At 40.3% G+C, this 20531-nt stretch overlaps 1 long non-coding RNA gene across 1 annotated transcript; it reads left to right on the top strand.

The window, feature by feature from the left end:
• Positions 1-3790: 3790 nt before the first annotated feature.
• On the top strand, positions 3791-17771 carry LOC122552037. The gene is made up of 5 exons (XR_006312276.1): positions 3791-4025; positions 7914-8121; positions 10738-10810; positions 13618-13699; positions 17435-17771. It is a non-coding gene; the product is annotated as an uncharacterized LOC122552037 (long non-coding RNA).
• Positions 17772-20531: the final 2760 nt, after the last annotated feature.

The raw sequence follows: 20531 nt of genomic DNA on the forward strand, positions 1-20531 counted from the left end.
TTCATTGTCAATGCTGCATTTTGGAGCCTTGCCATTTTGTGCTCACAAATCAGGTAGCTTGTCAGCTGCAACAAGTCAAGGAGGAGCACATGTTACTGTTTGACACTGTGCTACATCAATGTCACGTCTGCACTATGTACCAGTAGCTTATGCAACAAACACACTGCAAATGCTTTAACCAGATAGCCACGCCTCAAAGTCTATGGTAAAGTCAAGGGAAGTAGCCTTCAGTCAGGGGTTACTCACTCTGTAAGCCCAAGGGTCGATATTGGGACTTTGAAACAGCTAATCTTCTACTTGAGGTGATCAGGTAAGCAAAAGTGATTACTGCAGATGCTGGTGATTAGAGTCAAGGTTAGAGTGGTGCTGGAAATGCACAGCAGGTCAAGCAGCATTCGAGGAGCAGGAAAATTTACATTTCAGGCAAAAGCCCTTTATTTCTGATGAAGGGCTTTTGCCCAAAACGTCAATTTTCCTGCTCCTCGGATGCTGCCTGACCTATTGCGCTTTTCCAGCACCACTCTAATCTTGAAGTGATCAGGGTCAGACATTCAGTGTCACTGCAGTGTGGGGCATGGACCATGGTAAAGTCCAGTTGAACCAGTTTGGGATAATGGGGAAGCCAGTCTCAGAGTTGTATGAATATATGTTAGACGTCTGATCACATATCAACCATAACTATCTGTCCAGATCAGTCAGGTGACAGACTCACACTGAGTCCATGGTGTCAGTTCAATTAATATAAATGAGGGTTATAAGGCGACTGTCCGGCTGTGATAGGGAAGTTAATTGTGAAGATTAAAAGCAGCATGCTGGCATGCAGAGGGAATAATAAACGTAAAGGAAGGAAACTCCACATATAAGGGTTTGGAGAAATAATAATACACTGGAACTCAAAAGTTCCTGAGTGAAGCCTGCAGCCCACTGTGCTAAACGTGATGTACATTGCCTTCCATGCTCATGTCAATCATAAATGTGCAATGGAAATAGAGAATGGCTGTGGCCACATCCAGTCTGGGTGGAGTAATGTTTTTTTCAGTTTGAGCAAGTGGGGCCTATTTGTTAGCTAAGTGAGGCAGTTCAACGGGCAATTGCATTCATCATGCACTAAAACAGTATGAGTTGAAGTGAATAAACAGCAACATCTTGAAAAATGTGGAGATTGAAAGCAGCATGCTGGGATACAGAGGGAACAATAATCCTAAAGGAAGGATTGGAGAAATAACAATACACTGAAACTCCATAGACAGTCAATAGACAAGGTGTTTTCCCTGGGGTAGGGAGGTCCAAAATTGGAGACCATAGAGTGAGGGTGAGAGGGAAAATATTTAAAGAGACTTAAGGGGCAACTTCTTATGCAAACGGTGGTGCATTTATGGAACTCCGGTATATTACAGAGGAGGAGGTTTTGGACATTTTAAATCACATAATGGTGGATAAATTCACAAGACCTAATCAGGGTGTAAACTAGATCTCTGTGGGAAGCTAGGAAAGTGATTGCTGGGCCCCTTGCTGAGGTACTTGTGCTATTGATAGCCACAGGTGAGGTGCCAGAAGACTGGAGGGTGGCTAACGTAATGCCATTTTTATGAAAGTTGATATTGAAAAACCAGGGAACTACAAACTGGTGAGCCTGACATCAGTGGTGGACAAGATATTGAAGGGACGCTTGAGGAACAGGATTTACATCTATTTGGACAGGCAAGGACTGATTAGAATAATAAACATGGCTTTGTGCATGGGAAATGTTGTCCCACTAACCTGAGTGAGTTTTTTGAAGAAGTAACAAAAAAGATTGATAAGGGAAGAATGGTGGATCTAATCTACATGGGCTTCAGTATGGCATTTGATGAGTTCTTCATGTTAGACTGGTTATCAAGGTTAGATCTCATGGAATACAGGGAGAACTATCTATTTGGATACAGAATTGGCTCAAAGGCAAAAGACAGAGGGTGGTGGTGGAGGACTGTTTTTCAGACTGGAGGCCTGTGACCAGTGATGTGCCACAGGGATCGGTCTGAGTCCACTGCTTTTCCTCATTTACATAAATGATTTGGATGTGAACATAAGAGGTATGGTTAGTAAGTTTGCAGATACAAAGTTTGCACCAAAATTGGAAGTGCAGTGAACAATTAAGAAGGTTACTTCAGAATACAATGGGATCTTGATCAGATGGGCCAATGGGCTGAGAAGTGGCAGCTGGACTTTAAATTAGATAAATGGAAGATGCTGAATTTTGGGATGGCAAATCGGGCAGGACTTATACACAAAGTTGTAAGGTCCTGGGACGTGTTGCTAAACAAAGAGATCTTGTAGTGCAGGTTCATAATTCCTTGAACGTAGAGTCGCAGATAGATAGGATAGTGAATAAGGTGTTTGGTATTCTTGCCTTTATTGGTCAATGTATTGAGGATAGGAGTTGGGAGGACATGTTGCAGCTGTACATTGATTCAGCCACTTTTGGAATACTGTGTGCAATTCTGGTCTCCCTGCTACAGGAAGGATATTGTGAAACTTGAAAGGGTTCAGTAAAGAATTAGAAGAATGTTGCCAGGGTTGGAGGGTTTGAGCTTTAAGGAGTGGCTGAATAGACAGGGGCTACTTTCCTAGAGTGTTAGAGGCGAGGGGGTGACCTTACAGAGGTTTCTAAAATTATGAGGGGCATGAATAGGATAAATAGATAAGGTCTTTTCCCTGGGGTGGGACAGTCCAAAACTGGGTGGCATTGGGGTTGGGGTGCGAGGGGATAGATTAAAAGAGACCTAAGGTTAACTTTTTCATGCAGAGGGTCATGCATTTATGGAAAGAGTTGCCAGGAGAAATACTGGAGGCTTGTTCAATTACAACATTTAAAAGGCATCTGGATAGGTTTCTGAATAGGAAGGTTGAGTGGGCCGAGTGCTGGCAAATGGGACGAGATTAATTTAGGATATTTGGTCAGCATGGACAAGTTGGACTGCAGGGTCTCCTTCCGTGCTGTACATCTCTATGACTCTATCTATCATCATAGTATGCTGAACGTGAACAGCTCACAATGCCCAACTGTGTTACAAACTGTGTGAGAAAGAAACTCCAGCCAGAAGCCATCTTATCTATGTCATTGGGCATTAAAGATTGCTCAAAGTCATCTCTATGAAGCAGAAGTAATCATAGGTGACCTTTAAAATCTCACCTGTGGACCACAATTCGCATTGTCATGCCAAATTCTCATCGACTATACAACAGCATGGAACTGATTTGCTCTCACTTTGAACTGTAAGTATTTGACAACGTGCCCTGATTTGCCTTTCATGACTGATTGGCGGTAGGAACAGCGTCAAGAGTTCAATAAAGATGCACAACTTACAATATTCGACTGTATTTGTGTGACGTCTTATTCTGTTTTTAGATAATTCAAAGAATCATGAAAAGGCTCCCCTTGGCTCCCCTTGTCGGAATCTTCCATTTCCCATTGTATGGAATACTCTGCTAAATTGTCACTTGTGTGTGATGTGTATGCTGATTGCTGACATTGCTTGATTAAATTCCCTACAGTATGGAAACAGGCCATTCTGCCCAACGAATCAACACCGACCCTCCGAAGAGTAACCAACCAGACCCATTCCCCTACCCTATATTTACTCCTGACTAACGCATCTAAATGTCTGGGCAATTTAGCATGGTCAATTCACCTAACCTGCACATCTTTGGACTGCGGGAGGAAACTGAAGCACCCAGAGGAAACCCATGCAGACGCTGGAAGAATGTGCAAATTCCACACAGACAGTCGCCAAGGTGGAAATCAAACCGGTGTCCTGGTACTGTGAGGCAGCAGTACTAACCACTGAGCCACCATATTAAGGATCTAATCTACTTCTGATTTCCTCACATAGGTTCAATTGGAGCATGACCAATAGCAAGGCTCATCATTGCTGCTCCTGCGGTGAGTTGTCGACAACATTGCAAAAAGGAACTCAGTGGACTCCAATTAGGAGAAACCTTCAAGAAACAACCTGAAATTAACATTTATCTGATTTCTGGTAAAAGTGAGTACGTCATAAAAATTCTGTAAGCCTATCAGTCAAACACAGACATTCATATCCCCAATGTGAAAAAGTTGGAAATTCTTATCATATCTTAACTCTTGTTTCCCAAATTTGTCAACAAAACAGGATAGGCTGATGATTAGACATCTCCTTTTCTAAATGGGCTCATGATAAATGCTTAGTTGAGCTCGAAGACCCATTGTGTTCAGCACCATAGGGGTTTGTTCATGTAGTCAAAAATGGGATTGCTTTATTTGACAATCTCAAAGTTTTATGTGCTTGCAATGGGTTTATCATTCCATAAAGCATTGTATCAATTATGCTTACTTTATCAAGTATTGGAGATGTTAATTGGGTTAAAAGTGACCATGAATGCTTGTGTTTTATTGATAGTTCATGAGCTCATTGAGAGGTGAATTTCTCTTATAGATTGAACTTATTTAAATCATCGTGATCATGGTTATGATTTGACTCATTATTTCTGTGCCTAGTGACAACGAAAGAGTGCTTCAAAGGTTCAGCAGATATCAAGGTGCAAAATCTGTATCAAAATAAAACCACATGGTACTCTATCTGAAATGATAGTTGACTCTCCATTCTGCTGAATGTAGAAATGAACTTTACTTGTCTAGCTAAATTTCTCCAATGCATACAAACTTTCACACAGCACTGGTCAACTTAAGGCAAAACTCTCTAATCAAATACTCTATTAATAACATTCATTTTATCAATTGGCATCTAACTAGTTTAGTTGAACTTGCCAAGGGATTTTAATTTTTTCTGTTGAGAAACTGTCAACTCCCCAGCAGACTATACTGAATATTTCCAAAATGCAAAAATGACCCAGAGTTTCTAGTTGCTTGCCACTTTTACACACATGCTCCCTGGCCAACATTCCTGTCCCAGGCCTGCTGCAGTGCCCCAGTGAACCTCAGTGCAAGCTTGAAGAACAACACCTCATCTTTCAATTGGGGACACTGCAGCCTCTGAGATTCAACATCAAGTTCAAAAACTTTATAGCCTGATTATGTCCTTCCATGTTTGTTTTACCAATACCTGCACTCCAGTCCTTTCAGCACAGCCTACCCATTCTTTGCTAATCTTAGCCCTCATTATCACTTATTCAGTTTCTCTTCTGTCCTGGATTCCTTACTTGTCTGTCTACACCTTCCATACCTCTCTCTCTCTCTCTCTCTCTCTCTCCCTCCCTCTTTGGGCTGTGTCTCCATCTACCCATTCATCTCTGCCACTTCAAATTCAATGTTCACCACTTTCTTCAGGCTCCTATCAGTTCTGATGAAGAGTCACTGGACTCGAAACTCTAACTCTGCTTTCTTCCCAAAGATGCTGCCAGACCTACTGAGTTTCTCCAGTTTTTGTTTCAGATCTCCAACATCCATAGTTCTTTGTTTTGCTCAATATTCACAAACTGACCTATTTGACATGGTCTCCACAGTACTTCAGGAACTTAGGAGGGAGTGAGGACTGTAGATGCTGGAGAGTCAGAGTCAAAAGGTGTGGCATTGGAAAAGCACAGCCAGTAAGCCAGCATCCGAGGAGTAGGAGAGTTGACATTTCAGGCATAATCCCTCCATCAGGGATGTAGAGGAAGAAGGGGGCTGGAGGGCTGGTAGCTGGGAACGTGATAGGTAGATGCAGGTAGGGGGTAATTGTGATAGGGTGGGGAGTGTGAAGCAGATAGGTGGGAAAGAAGATGGACAGGTAGGACAGTTCAAGAGGATGGTACTAAGTTAGAGAGTTGGATCTGGAATGAAGTGGGGGGAGGGGAGATTTGGAAACTAGTGAAGTTGGCGTTGATTTAGGAAGGCGATAGACTTCTCTAGCTTCCAAATTCCCCTCCCCCCCACCTTATCCCAGATCCAACCATCCAAGTCAGCACCGCCCTCTTGACCTGTCCATCTTCTTTCCCATTAATCCGCTCCACCCTTCCTACCAACCTATCATAACCTACCAACCTGCATCTACCTATTGCCTTACCAGTACCTGCCCCTCAGCCCCACTCCCACATTTATCTCTCAGCCGCTTTCCCCCTTCACATTCCTGATGAAGGGCGCATGCCTGAAACGTTGACTCTCCTGCTCCTCGGATGCTCCTCGACCTGCTATGCTTTTCCAGTGCGACATTTTTCGACTTCAGGAACTTACCAAAAGGAAAATTTCATGTGAAGCATTCCAGCATGAAATGACAAGTTTGTCCCTACTTTCTATTTTCACACATTTACTTAATCCTCTATCCATGGTAACAAGTTACCTCCAAACTCCACAAGCTACTTGATTTTCAACAGCCTTTCAGATAGTACCTTATTCAATGCCTTTTGAACCTCTAAATGCATTCTGTTTGCTTGTTCCTCAATTGTATTTATTGAAGAAGGTTTCCTTTGTATAAAATCACGTGCAACATATACTCATAGCAAGGCATTTAGTTCCATCCGAACGTTTGCTATCATTTCCCACCATCTAATGAAGATTTGACATGTCCTAAATATTTAGTTCAGTATGACTGAGAGCTTGTGCTTTTGGCATCTATTTTCTAAGGAACGTTCAACTTAACTTCTAAGCCTGCAGTCTGTCATTTTTAAAAGGCTTGTGTCAGCTTTCACGGCAGGTTATAGGTGAGCAATTATGGAAACAAGTTTAAAACAGCTAAAGCTTTTCCCATTAGCAATTGGAATGCTTGCCAGGATCCCAGATGTTAATGGACTATGTTCAGTTCTTGGGAAGGGAAACTATTGTCGAGAAGTTTAAAACAGTAGAACTTTCCAGTTGAAACATTTGGAGAAATAAAAAGAAAAAAGAAAAACAAAGACAGCAAGTTTTGGAGATCAGGAATAAAATCAGAATATGCTGCAAATACACACGAGTCAGTCATCACCTGTAAAGAAAAGGGACAATTTATTGTCTCCCATGATTAGAATTTCACGTCTCTGTGAATCCTACTGAGTTAGACCTTTTTGTAAAATGGCAATGCATTTGTCAGTTTGGAAAGTGACTTGTAACCTGCCACGCTGATGGTTACTGTTGAATAGATAACTTCTCAGCAGGAAGAGAGGTACTTTGCATCTGAGGTCGGGAACCTGATATTGGAATTATTTCCAGGTCTCAACTTTGTACTGGGGCTGGGGTTTCAAGGGCTGATGCATGGGTTGTTAAAACCCACAAACGTGTCTGTTGCTAATTGACTGAAGGGAAGGTTCAGCGGCTAATTCACAGCAGCAGCAGGTAAAGCATGCCAAATTGTACACTCTGATTTAAAAGCATTGCATTAACCATGGCTGCAGCAACTATTTGGAAGCAGGGTACAAGCACAAATGCAATAGGAGCAGAGATAGAGATCTGGTACGCAAAGCAGAGCTGCTCCTTGCTTCATGGAAATAATCCTTAAAGTGCCACTACAGCCTGTGAAATAGAAGAAAGAACTCCTGTTCCTGGAGGGTTGCAAGGAAAAACCATGCAGCCAAAGAAAGAAGATCTCACAGAAGATGGTAGAAGCTGTGAATAGAAGAGGCATGTGGAGTAACTGGCTGCAGTATCACAAGAGGCTCATGCCCTGCCTCGCTCTGCCAGCCTCACTAAAATGGCCCCATGAGTCTACCACCTAACCCATTGTCCCACTTCCTGTAAACTCAGAAGTGGGCGGTTGAAGTTGGCTCAGAATCTTCAAAATTTTAATCTCTGACCAGACTCTAACTCACCCCTTGTTAGGTTTCAAATCATAACCTTTTGTAACTGTGGGGAGTAATTACAGTCATGATTCACTCAATTGTCATTTCAATGTAGATTGCCCATTGTGAGGTAATATGCAAAAATGCTAATATGTGAACATCATAATTTTTCACTCTTTTGTTTTTCTGCATTCCTGATTGCACAGCCTGGATTTTGGCAATATCATGGAGACTGGAATATCCGAAATTGTGAAACAAAACATGGATCCCCAAGTGTCCATATTACAGAGGAGGAGGTGTTGGGAATCTTATAATGCATTAAGATGGATAAATGCCCAAGACCTGATCAGGTTTATCCCAGGGAAGTGATGACTGGGACCCTTGCTGAGATACTTGTATCACCGATAGCCATGGGTGAGTTGCCAGAAGACTGGATGGTGGATAGCATGGTGCCATTATTTAAGAAAAGTGGTAAGGAAAAGTCAGGGAACTATAGATCAGTGATCCTGAAGTCAGTGGTGGGTAAGTTGTTGCAGCGGGTTCTAAGGGACAGGATGTACATGTATTTGGAAAGGCTTTGACTGATTAGAGATCATCAACATGGCTTTGCGCATGGGAAATAGTGACTCACTAACGATTTAAGTTTTTTGAAGTAGTGATGAAGAAGAATGATGAAGGCAGGAAGATAGGTATTGTCTATGGCATTCAACAAGGTCCTGCTTGGTGGACTGGTTAGCAAATTGAGATAAGATGGGATCCAGCCATTTGAAGTCAAAATTGGTTTCAAGGTAGGAAACAGAGGGTGGTGGTGGAGGGCTGCTTTTCAGACCGAAGGCCTGTGATCAGTGGTGTGCTGCAAGGATTGATGTTGGGTCCATTTATATAAATGATTTGGATGTGAATATAAGAGGTATGGTTAGTTAGTTTGCAGATAACACCAGAATTAGTGGTATAGTGGAGACTGAAGAAGGTTACCTCAGATCAGATAGGCAAATACACCTGAAGAAGGGCTTATGCCCGAAACGTCGATTCTCCTGTTCCCTGGATTCTGCCTGACCTGCTGCGCTTTTCCAGCAACACATTTCCAAATACACCATGGAGTAGCAGATGGAGTTTCATTTAGATAATTTGTGATGCTGCATTTTAGTAGTGCAAATAAGAGCAGGACCTATACACATAATGGTACGATCCTGTGGGGCGTTGCCGAACAGAGACATAGGGTTGCAGGTTCATCATTCCTTGAAAGTGGACTCTCAGATAGACAGGGTGGTGAAGAAAGTATTTGATACTCTTGCCTTTATTAGTCAGTGTGTTGAGTATAGAAGTTGGGAGGTCATGTTTCAGTTGCACAGTGCAGTGGTTAGGCCACTTTGGAAAGCTGCATTTAAATTTTGGCTCCCTGCTATAGGATGGATGTTGTGAAACTCAAAAGGTTTCACAAAAGATTGACAAGAATGTTGCCATGTTTGGAGGATTTCAGCGAGAAGGAGAGGCTGAATAGGCCAGGGCTATGTTCCTAGGAGCATCAGAGGCTGAGGGGTGACCTTGTAGAAGTTTATATAATCATGAGGGGCATGGATATCATGAATAGCCAAGGTCTTTTCCCCAGGGTAGTGGAGTCTAAAACTCAATAGCATAATTTTAAGAGGGGAAAGATTTTAAAGGGATCTAAGGGACAGCATTTTCGTGCAGAGAGTGGTGAGTGTATGGAAATGTGCTGCCATTTTGTGTATGGAGGCAGTGGAGGCTGGTACAATTACAACATTTAAAAGGCATCCAGATGGGTATATAAATAGAAAGGGTTTACAGATATATGGGCCAAATGTTGGCAAATGGGATTAGATTAATTTGAGATATCTGGCTGGCTTGGACGAGTTGGACTGAAGGGTCTGTTTCTGTGCTTTACAACTCTATGAATCAATGGCCTTTCATCAATGAGAGTTTATTTATCTTGTAAATCTACAATAGACCTGTAGTGTGTTATCTTATCTCATCTCAGCAGTGCCCCAGACGTCTACCCATGATGGAAATTAGATGAATTAAAAGGTGTTAGGATATAAATTGGTGAATGGGGACATGGATTGAAATGGAGTGTATGGGTTGTTCTTGTGTATAGGAAAGGGTATGGCTTGGCACAAACTAACATGCATTGGCAAGACGAGTGTGTGGGTAGGGAAGGGATTTAAGAGCCATGAAGCCTTATAATTAAGAAAATAACTGAAGTGAATTCCCAGAGAATGAAGGCTGACTTCTTAAACAGTCTGCCTTAACATTTGACAATCCATGTGGCTGCCTCTGACCTAGAGATTTCCCAACTCAGTGTGCCTGCAAGGGAGCAAAGATCCAGGCCCCTGACTTCATTCGTTTCCAATTAGAGATCTTCTGCAAGGAAAATAGCAAAGAGCTAGAAAGTGGAAACCTAGGTAGCAACATTTTGCTTGCATAAACCATGCTGTAAGACTGCACATATGGAGAAGCATCACAATACCTTAGTACCAAGAATTAAACTTAACTGTGCCATTTTCTGGGCTATATGTGACTTCAAAATTAATTTAGTTCATTTTGAAAGATGAGAGGGGGCCTGCTGTATCCACATGACATCACAGGAACATTTGTTCCGACAGAGTAAAGTGGAGATTTCTTGGAGCTGTTGCTCTAAGTGTGCCCTGGTTATTCAGTAACAGCTATTTTCGGTTAGCCTAAAATTTCTGAAGAGGTGGTGAAATGGTTAAGTCGTTTACTGACCTGCTGTCTTATGATGGAACTAACACATAAATGAGGAGACCTACTATTGCCTCAAATTCAAAGCCCTGAAGGCAAAGAAACTGTCCCATGTAACTGTGCAGAAAGAATGTAATGCTTATACCACGCATGCAGTCATGACAGGGAAGTTCTTCTTTAAATAAATCTGAAGGACATAACTGTTACAAAGCGGGATGCAAAATAAATGTGAACTAGCATGGCTGAGAAGAGGTGGCTAACTTTGCAGTTTGGCAATGGCTTTCACATTTCCATCTGTTTTCATTCCAGCAGCAACAACAAAAACAGCGGAAATGAAACATTGGAGGACCGTTTATTTTGTGCACTCTGAAGGCTTCATGAGGTAAATCCTTAGAGCTTATGCCAGTTAACAGAGAGTGTTTTCAAAGAATTCTCAATCCTCACCAATGCAAGAGAGAGAGAAAAAAAATACACAACCGGCGGAATGAATTGGAAAAGCCAAGCATGACTAAAAAGTACATTCCCCACAAGTCAGTGAATTTTGCTCCCTATTTGTCACTGCCACCTTGGAGCACGGTGCACATTAATAATGCATGGGTGCTAGGAATGTATTAGCGGTTACCCGTGTGAAGAGGATCAGCTGGGGACATGGAAGAGCTGTTAAGACACAGAACCAGTGCTCCAGAATACCTTCTTATTTATTGAAGGGATTTTGGGAGAAGTGTCAGGTGTGGCGGATGCGATGCATCATTGTAAAGAGACGTTGAGCGTCTCCTGGATAGGACTGTAATTAGGTTCATTGATCAAATTCATGAGGTGGAAGACCCCCCCCCCCACCCTGAGCTAGGAAATCTCATCTGCTACTTTGTTTAACATAAAAGAGATAGTTAAGAAGATATATATTTAAAAAGAAAACAGAAATCTTTCAACGGAGGAAGATATAATGATTAATTTTGAATACAGTCAATTCTTGTGAAGTGAATGGCATTAATATTTTTCTCTTAACCAGAATATATACATGATAACTCTCAACACTGAAATGAGAGGTTTCCTAGGAATATGTCTGCTGTGATTTTAACTATAATAAAAGATTTAAAAGACATCAAATACTATTTTACCCTGCTTAATTTTTTTTTATTTGCTCTACCACATCTGCCATATAGAATATGAATGATAAAAGAATATGTGTAATTTGCCCTGTAAACATAATAGTGTGTGATAGGAAGAAAACCATTCATTTGACAGGAATCTACTGCTAAGGGGATTCAGTTAATGGAAGTGGATCTAATGAATTCATGTGGACAATGTTTTTAATTTGGTGAGGAATAATTTTATCATTGCAGAAACATTTTAATAACCCTTTTTAAAAAGAATATATTTGGGTAATTCCCTGCCTTGTTCTGTGAACATTAGATCACTATTCCAGCTTGTCATGGATTTTGGATGCAAGATGCAGTACATAAATGAGATTGAGTTCAGAGATCGAAATATCAAATTCAGGTCAAAATTCAGGTTTTGAATCTATAACTGAAGCTAAGGAACCTAATGAGATGATCCACTACATTATAGGTCCCCATACCATTGTTCTTTAAAACTGTCAAGGACCAGTTTCCCTTCTCTATCACTCCATTTCTATCTGAGACTGAAACTATCTACACTTGGAACTGACAAGTTCAAAACATTAACTACAGGGACACTATCTATAAATATTATGGATCAATTATAAACTTTGTACAGTGCTACGAATCTTGCAATGAAAACTAAAAATTCCTGTTTTCTACATCTCCTGTCCACACGTGCACACTAGCTCAAAGGTTGGCCAAGTAAATCAAGTTGTCTTTTGCATAACAATTATTCTAAAAGGGGTATTGCATTAAGCTTAACCCAAATGATGGTATCATAAGGACTCAAATGGTGAAAGGTAAAAGATTTCAAGGACCTTGAAGAGGACAGGTCTATTATCACAGGTCTCCCAATTGTCGTCATTTTTTCATTCATTCATGGGGATGTGAGCATTGCTGGCTAGAGGAGTATTTATTACGCATTCCCACTTGCCCTTGCGAAGGTGGTGGTCAGCTGCCTTTTTGAACCACTGTGGTCCTTTCAGTGTACATATACTGACAGCATTCTTAGGAAAGGAGTTCCAGAATGTTGACCCAGCAATTCCAAGTGATATAATTCCAAGTAAGGACTGTATGTAGCTTGGAGGGGAACTTGCAGATGTTGTTCCCATGTATCTGCTGCCATCATCCTTTTTGGTGTTGGATGTTGTTTTGGAAGATGTTGTTGAAAGAGCCTTTGTCAGTTGTTGCTGTGCATCTAGTAAACACTACATGCTGCTACCTATGTGCATCAGAGGTTGAGGGCATGACTGTTGAAGGTGTTAAGTGGAGTAACAATCAGTTGGGTTGCCATGACCTGCTAGTGTAGTCACAGTATTTACTTGACTGGTCCAATTTAGTTTGTCGTCAATTATAATCATGGGTTGTTGATAGTGGGAGATTCAGCAACTATAATGTTATATATTATCAGATTTTTGGAAGTGGACATTGCCAGATGCTTGCATGACTGAATGCTGTCCCAGACTGAATGTTATACAGGTCTTTTTGCATTTAGAAATAGCACAGAAGGATCCCATCTTCCTGCACATGATGCATAGCCCTGCAAGTTACAGTGCTCAAATACTTTTCTAAAAAAAATGATGGAGGAGTTTAGGGTCGTTGCCTCCACCACTAACTCAGGCAGCAAATTCCAGCCACCCACCACTTTCTGTATAAAAAGAGTTTTCCTCATGTTCCCACTAATCCTTCTGCCACTTAGCTTGAACCAACAAAGGCTGGTTTTTGAACACCCTTCCAAGGGAAATTCAGGCCTCCTCAATCTCTATCTCTACCCCTTACAATTTTGTATACCACAATTGTGTCACCTTTCAATTTTCTCTGTTCCAAGGAAACCTTTCCAATCATTCCATGTAGGTATAATTTTCCAGCCCTGGCAAATTTCTAGTAAATTTTCTCACTCCAGAGCAATTACATCCTTCCTGTAATGTGGTGACCAGAACTTCACACAATACTCCAACTGTGACCTTAAAACTGCAGGCATCATTTTGCAACAAGTTATAGTAGAGTTTGAGAAAAATATTAGACTTGTTCAGTAGACCACTGCATGAAAAACATTTTTCTATTTTAGCCACAGGTGAGAAACTGGCCATTTTGACCCCAGAATGTGAGAAAGCACCATTTTCGGAATAGAAGTGTGGAAAATCCTGACAGTAAGTGGCATAATACACTGCTGTACTACACAGTCAAAAGCCTTTGAGACAAAGAGAAAGAAACAGCAAAGTTGAACAAAGAAGTTAGGAGTCACTTAGGCAAAGAGAATAAAGCAGTATTGAGTTATAGCAGCACTGAAAACCTTTAAAGCAAAAAGAATAAAGATTCATGTGAAGAAGAAATGGCAGCAGCAATAATATTGCCGGAAAGATTTAATTTTAGAAATGGGCCAAATAGAACACAGACTTGGGTATTTTGGAGAAAACAGTTCGTTAGCTGAAGAATTGCTTCAAAACGAGAAGTCAAAGTAAACACACTTTTCTATGTAACTGGGTCTATAACTGATGACATTATAGCAAGTCTTAAAAGATATGAATACTTTGGATGAGTGTTCACAAGCTTTCAAAAATTACTTTACCTGAGAACAAGTAAAACTCTTGAAACAACATGATTTAACAGAAAGAATGCAGTGTCCAGCATCCATTGATAACTTCATTAATGAACTATGAACAGATCAATGGAAAATGTGAATTTTGAAAATCAAAACTTACAAAGGGATAGAATTATTGATGGAACTGCTGAGAAACATTTTCCACATTTCTTACATTCTAAAGAGGATTTGCCTTTGGAAAAAGACATTGGGTGATTTAGGATCAGAACACAGAACTGAAAAAAAAAACCATGTTTGCCAGAAATCAGATGCTGAGATTCTGTGGCAGTACTGTGGAACAAAGAAATTTCACAGACACAAGCCAGGCTTGGCAATCAAAAACAAATGTTTCATCTATAAAACAATAGCTCACTTGTAGAAGATGTGCAGAAGTAGGACACAGTTACAAGCAAAAGAAAATCAAATGGCTTCTCACACAAAAGATTTTAATGAAGTCAAGCAATGTGCTCGAGAAAAAAATCCAAAATATTAAGGGAAGTTGGTGATTGGCTGAATTTATTTTGGCAATTTATGTCAAAAGATAGCTTGTTAACTTCAAATTTGATATTATGGCTAATGTTACGATATCTTTATAGAGTTATAGAGTCATACAGCACAAAAAAATCTTTGGTCCAACTCAATCATGTCAACCAAGTTTCCCAAGCTAAACTAATCCCATTTGCCTACGTTTGGCCCATATTCCTCTAAACCTTTCTTATGTATGTACCTGTCCAAATATCTTTTAAATGTTGTAGATGTACCTGAATCTACCACTTCCCCAACTCCTGTACTCAATACGCTGACCAATAAAGGAAAGCATACCAAACACTTTCTTCAAATAGTGAATGCATGTGCACTTCATGGTCATGACCTCTCCTCCTTGAACATTAGTGCATGTCTTGATTTCCACATGTGTATCACCCTCTGTGTGAAAATATTGCTACTCCGGTGTCTTTCAAATCTTTTCACTGTCACCTTAAACCTATGCCCTCTAGTTTTGAATTCCCCTACTGAGGAAAAAGACCTTATCTATGCCCCTCATGATTTTGTAAACATCTATAAAGGTCACCCCTCAATTTCCTATACTCCAGGGAAAACAAGAAGTCCTAGCCTATCCCGATAACTCAAACCCACCAGTCCCAGTAACATCCTTGGAAATCTGTTCTGCACTTTTTTCAATTTAATAATATACTTCCTGTAGCAGGACAACAAGAACTAGCAAGTTTTGAGAAGATTTGTTGCTCAGGTTGAGGTTCTGGATGTAGGTTTGCTCGCTGAACCGACGAGAACAAGAACCATATGCAGCACTCCAAAAGAAGCCTCATCAAGGTCCTGTATAGCCGCAACATGACATCCCAACTCCTATACTCAATGCTTTGAACAATGAAGGAAGCGTGTCAAATGCTTTCTTCATCACCCTGTCTACCTGTGACTCAACTTTCAAGGAACTATGTACTTGAATCCTGGGTGTCACTGTTCAACACCATTCCATTGGGCCCTATGTTCTGAAGAAACAGCTGTCATAGCCTCCACCAATAAACTCCATGCTCCAGGATGTTTAACTGTCAAGATTATAAGCATGCAACAAGCAAGTCTGAGACACAATAGAGTCATAGAGATATACAGCATGGAAACAGAGCCTTTGGTCCAACTTGTCCATGCTGACAAGATATCCCAACCCAATCTAGTCCCACCTGCCAACACCCAGTCCATATCCCTCCAAACCCTTCCTCTTCATATACCCATCCAAATGCCTCTTAAATGTTGTAATTGTACCAGCCTCCACCATTTCCTCTGCCAGCTCATTCCATACCCATACTACCCTCTGTGTGAAAACGTTGCCCCTTAGGTCTCTTTTATATCTTGCCCCTCTCACCTTAAACCTATGCCCTCTAGTTCTGGACTCCCCAACCCCAGGGTAAAGACTTTGTCTATTTTATCCTATCCATGCCGCTCATGATTTTATAAACCTCTGCAAGGTCACCCGTCAGCCTCCGATGCTCCAGGGAAAACAGCCCTCACCTATTCAACCTCTTCCTATAGGTCAAAACCTCCAGCCCTGGCAACATCCTTGTAAATCTTTTCTGAACCATTTCAAGTTTCACAACATCTTTCCGATAGGAATACCAAAATTGCACGCAAAAATTCCAACAGTGGTCTAACTAATGTCTTGTACAGCCACAACATGAGCTCCCAACTCCTGTACTCAATACGCTGACCAATAAAGGAAAGCATACCAAACACTTTCTTCAAATAGTGAATGCATGTGCACTTCATGGTCATGACCTCTCCTCCTTGAACATTAGCGCATGTCTTGATTTCCACATTTTGCAGATGGTAAATGGAATTCAACTACTTACAAACAACAGCAAACAGGAACAAAATATACTTAATTATATCAAGTCTGTACAAGAGATGCCAGTCAGTTAAAAACTGGTCAAGGAGAAGTCAGTTATGGAACCACAGTTCAAGAAAATTTCATTGATTGAATAAACCATCATTGAAAAAGTGGGAAAAGGGAAAACCCACAGGAGATATCACTGGACTTCCCAGACTCATGGCAGATCCTGAAAAAGCTGACAGAATCAGTTGAGATTACCTATATTTGGAGAATTGCTTCATGTCGTCACCAGGATGGAATTCTTAGACTGTACAGGGTTGGTAAAAATGTTTTCTACTCCAATTGCCGCTAAAGGAAGTTCAGATGACAGTTTGTGAGAACAAACAATGATAAGACAAAATAGCACTACAGCACATTTGAGTTAAATGAAGTTGTTCAGACAGTAAAACAATTTAATGTGGCAAATGTGAATTGGATTTCATGTATTGAGGTGACACACTTGATGAAGAACATTTCAATTCTTCTTTTCCAAGGAAGAATTGCAAGTCAGAGTGACAACTATCATGCTAAGTAAACAGTACAACTCAAGTACTAAAGCTGAGGAGCTAAACATGTTTTGCCAGTAAAGCAATCACAGTAGCAAAATAGCAATGTCCAATCTAACCAATAAGTTGATGTATAGATTCTACATACTTCAGTGGCCAGCAGTTTGAGAATAAAGATTTGTTTGCACAGGCTGAAAAGGGGCTGCATCAGACTCTATAAAAGCCACTACTGAGGTTGGGCAACTAACATCCACAACTCCAGTCATAATCAAGAAACAATCCTCCACGATAGACATTCAAGATGCTACAAAAAAGAAAGAAAAGATCTGTTTCATTAGGGCAGCCACATTCCATGAAGGAAATTCATGAGATTTAATGGTCTTCAGTTGATAATACAGTTGATAATCTGTTTCAACAGGTAAGAAATCCTCTGCTAAGGAAATCAGGAGACTAAAGATGCCTCCAAATGAGATAATGGCTGAGCAGGAGCAACATCTTCTGCAATGATCATCTAATAGATAAAAAGGAGCCCTGCCGAAGACAGACTTTGCAGATGTCATAAGGTCTGGAACAGAATCAAAGTCAATGGTTTTCAAGCCAAAGACCAAACATCCAAGTTGAAAGAGAATGTGTTTTGAAAGAATTATGAAACCTGCATACCAACTGAATTGGTGAAATTAGAGATTTTTGGTAAAGAGGGGAATTGGGAAGGTGATGTAGTAAATGTAAATATATGCAAATGCATGAAATCTCAGTTATCGAGAGTGTGGTGCTGGAAAAGCACAGCAGGTCAGGCAGCATCTGAGGGGCAGAAGAATTGACTTTTCGGACAAAAGCCCTTCATCAGGAATGAGGCCTCATTCCTGATGAAGGGCTTTTGCCCAAAATGTTGATTCTCCTGCTCCTTGGATGCTGCCTGACCTGCTGTGCTTTTCCAGCACCACACTCTCGACTCTGATCTCTAGCATCTGCAGTCCTCACTTTCTCCTAAAATCTCAGTTATGGCAAACAGAGTCTCAGGAAGATGTTTACGTTAACTTTTCTGAAAGGATGATTGTTAAAGCTTGCATTGAGATAAAGATTTGGGTTTAGAGAAGCAAATTTGTCTTAGGATCCTTAGACCTGTTATCTTCACTCTTCCAATTGTCTTAGTCACAATGTAATTTGTACCTGGTTGTTCTCATGAAATAAAGTAGGCTTTGTTTAAGGCATTAATCTTTTCTTGATAGAAGAAAACCACTAGGTAGTCTATTACTTTAGACCCTGTACACCCAGTCACAAAATGAGGATAGTGGCAGCTATCTACCTCAACACATGTTAACAGTTATTAGCATCACATGCTTATAGGGCATTCTGGATTGGTAAACAACTATTAATCTCTCAAGTAAGATCTATTTTACTATTAAGGTTGTCAAATAAAATTTGCACTCCTTCTTTGAGCTGAGAAGGGTCAGGCATGTTTATCCTATTACAGAATTTAGCTATGAAATGTAACATTGAAATTACCTCCACCTTATTGGAATATGCTAGATTTCTTGGGCAGTCCCATAATGAGGTGGAGTAAATATGGAACATAGTGAGCACTTCTGTCTCAGACATTTTAGGACTAAAAACTCAGTAGGTCTGGCAGCAACCATGGAAAGAGATTCAGAATCAATGTTTCAACTTGGGATAGTTCATCAGAACACATTAAGTAAAAAGTGTTTTCTTTTGTTTTAAAAACAACCTATTTCCTGTTCTAATTCCAATTCTGTTCTGCCAATGATTTAATGCAGTGCCAGAGCACTTACTGTTCGGCAAAATTGTGTGATTACTTTTGTGAGTATCAGCCCATTACTAGTATCATGAATTTTGGTTCTGTGCAATGATTGAACTGATAAGTTAGCCATAACTGATTTATACTGAACCACTCTTATTCCAAATAATTTGGTTGCACTATAGGACACATATCAGCAGAAATGTCAGAACCAGGATATGCATATGTGTGGGGAAAAAGACCATATTACTGGGCCAGTAATTTCTGCACACAATTGAAAGGATACTAGTTTATTGTCAAATTTTTTATTACTACCGCTCTAGTGAAATGTTATACTTCCAGCTACATAGTGAATTGTTATTTCCCATAGTGATTTATAAAACAATAGACTACAAAGGTCTTTCCCTCAGATGTGAAAAGACTTCAGAGTATTCACATAGACTGGGTGATAGAGACCAGTTTGAATGCAGTCCAGTGTCATTGCAGCAAAATATTAGCTTTCCATGGCTATAATGCTGAAATCTCAAGTTCCAGTCATACCGTAATAAGAAGTTTTGCTAATTCAAAGCTCCTGTCAGCGAGTAGCAGTATCCTGTAGTTGCACCTCATTTTGTCCACTGCCAGGAAACAAACTGACTCTTGTCCATCACGACCATGCCTGCTGTTAAACTGATCCCAGATCTGTGCTGTACCTTAATTAAAAAGATCTATCTGTGGAGTGGGCAGCCCAGTGCTCCCAGCTGATAGATATGCAGAAACAAATGGGAACTAGAGACAATTTCAAATAGGGAAAGAAAATCCAGAGACTGTCTTATTCCTCCATTTGATAGTAAAAAAACAACTCCTCCGAATTTCATATTTGTGCTTTATTCTCAGTGATTTTACACAGCTGTCATTATGTCAGCATTTATAATAATTTGGAATCCAAGATTAGCAATGTGCTTTTTAGAAATATTATTCTTAATTTTAAAGCATTCATAAGAAACATTTATGTTCACCCTTCACAATGGGATACATTTGATGGAAAATTTATTTCAGAAAAGCTCGCAAAGTATCTGCACAGATTCCTGGAGATTTCAATGCATACTTTCAACTGACAGCACTCAGAATATGGATATTTTGAATACTTACGAGCCCTATGTACTGGATGTGCAGCATTCGGCTTTAAAACCATTTACTTAACATAGCTAAAAATACTTAGCATTGGTGCCAAATCAGTTCAGCTGTAACTGTAGCATTGTATGACATGTGCAAGCAATTTTTGGAGATGTCCATCTCCTGTTATATTGACATTGTAATTATAGTTTTAATGAAGACAGTGTGCACCAAATAATTCACAACAACAACAACAAAATCAGGTGTAAGATTGGTCTGGGGCCATGTAGCTCTTTGAACACACCATTTAGCTCAATGATATTCTAATATGCCTATGCTACTGATTAATCAAGGTAGCCTGCAGATTGGCCTCGAGCACAATTGGAACATTTTTCCAGCTGTTCTTAATGATAGACTTACCAAATGGACTTTGTTACGCATCAGGCTCAGTGACTTGCTGCTTCATTTTCTCATTTGGTTTCAGTGTAAAATACTAAATTAAAACAATGGACCAGCTTTAAAATCCCAGTGAAATGACATCAGTCATACAGGGGAATTATTAATTTAATGTTAACAAGTTACCCTCTACAATCCTAATTTTAGAGGAATTTTTCACAGAATGAAGCTTTAATGAACCTTGGGTCCGTACAGAGAGAAAACTGCG

Source organism: Chiloscyllium plagiosum, chromosome 7, assembly GCF_004010195.1.
Source record: "Chiloscyllium plagiosum isolate BGI_BamShark_2017 chromosome 7, ASM401019v2, whole genome shotgun sequence".
NCBI classification, from domain to species: domain Eukaryota; kingdom Metazoa; phylum Chordata; class Chondrichthyes; order Orectolobiformes; family Hemiscylliidae; genus Chiloscyllium; species Chiloscyllium plagiosum.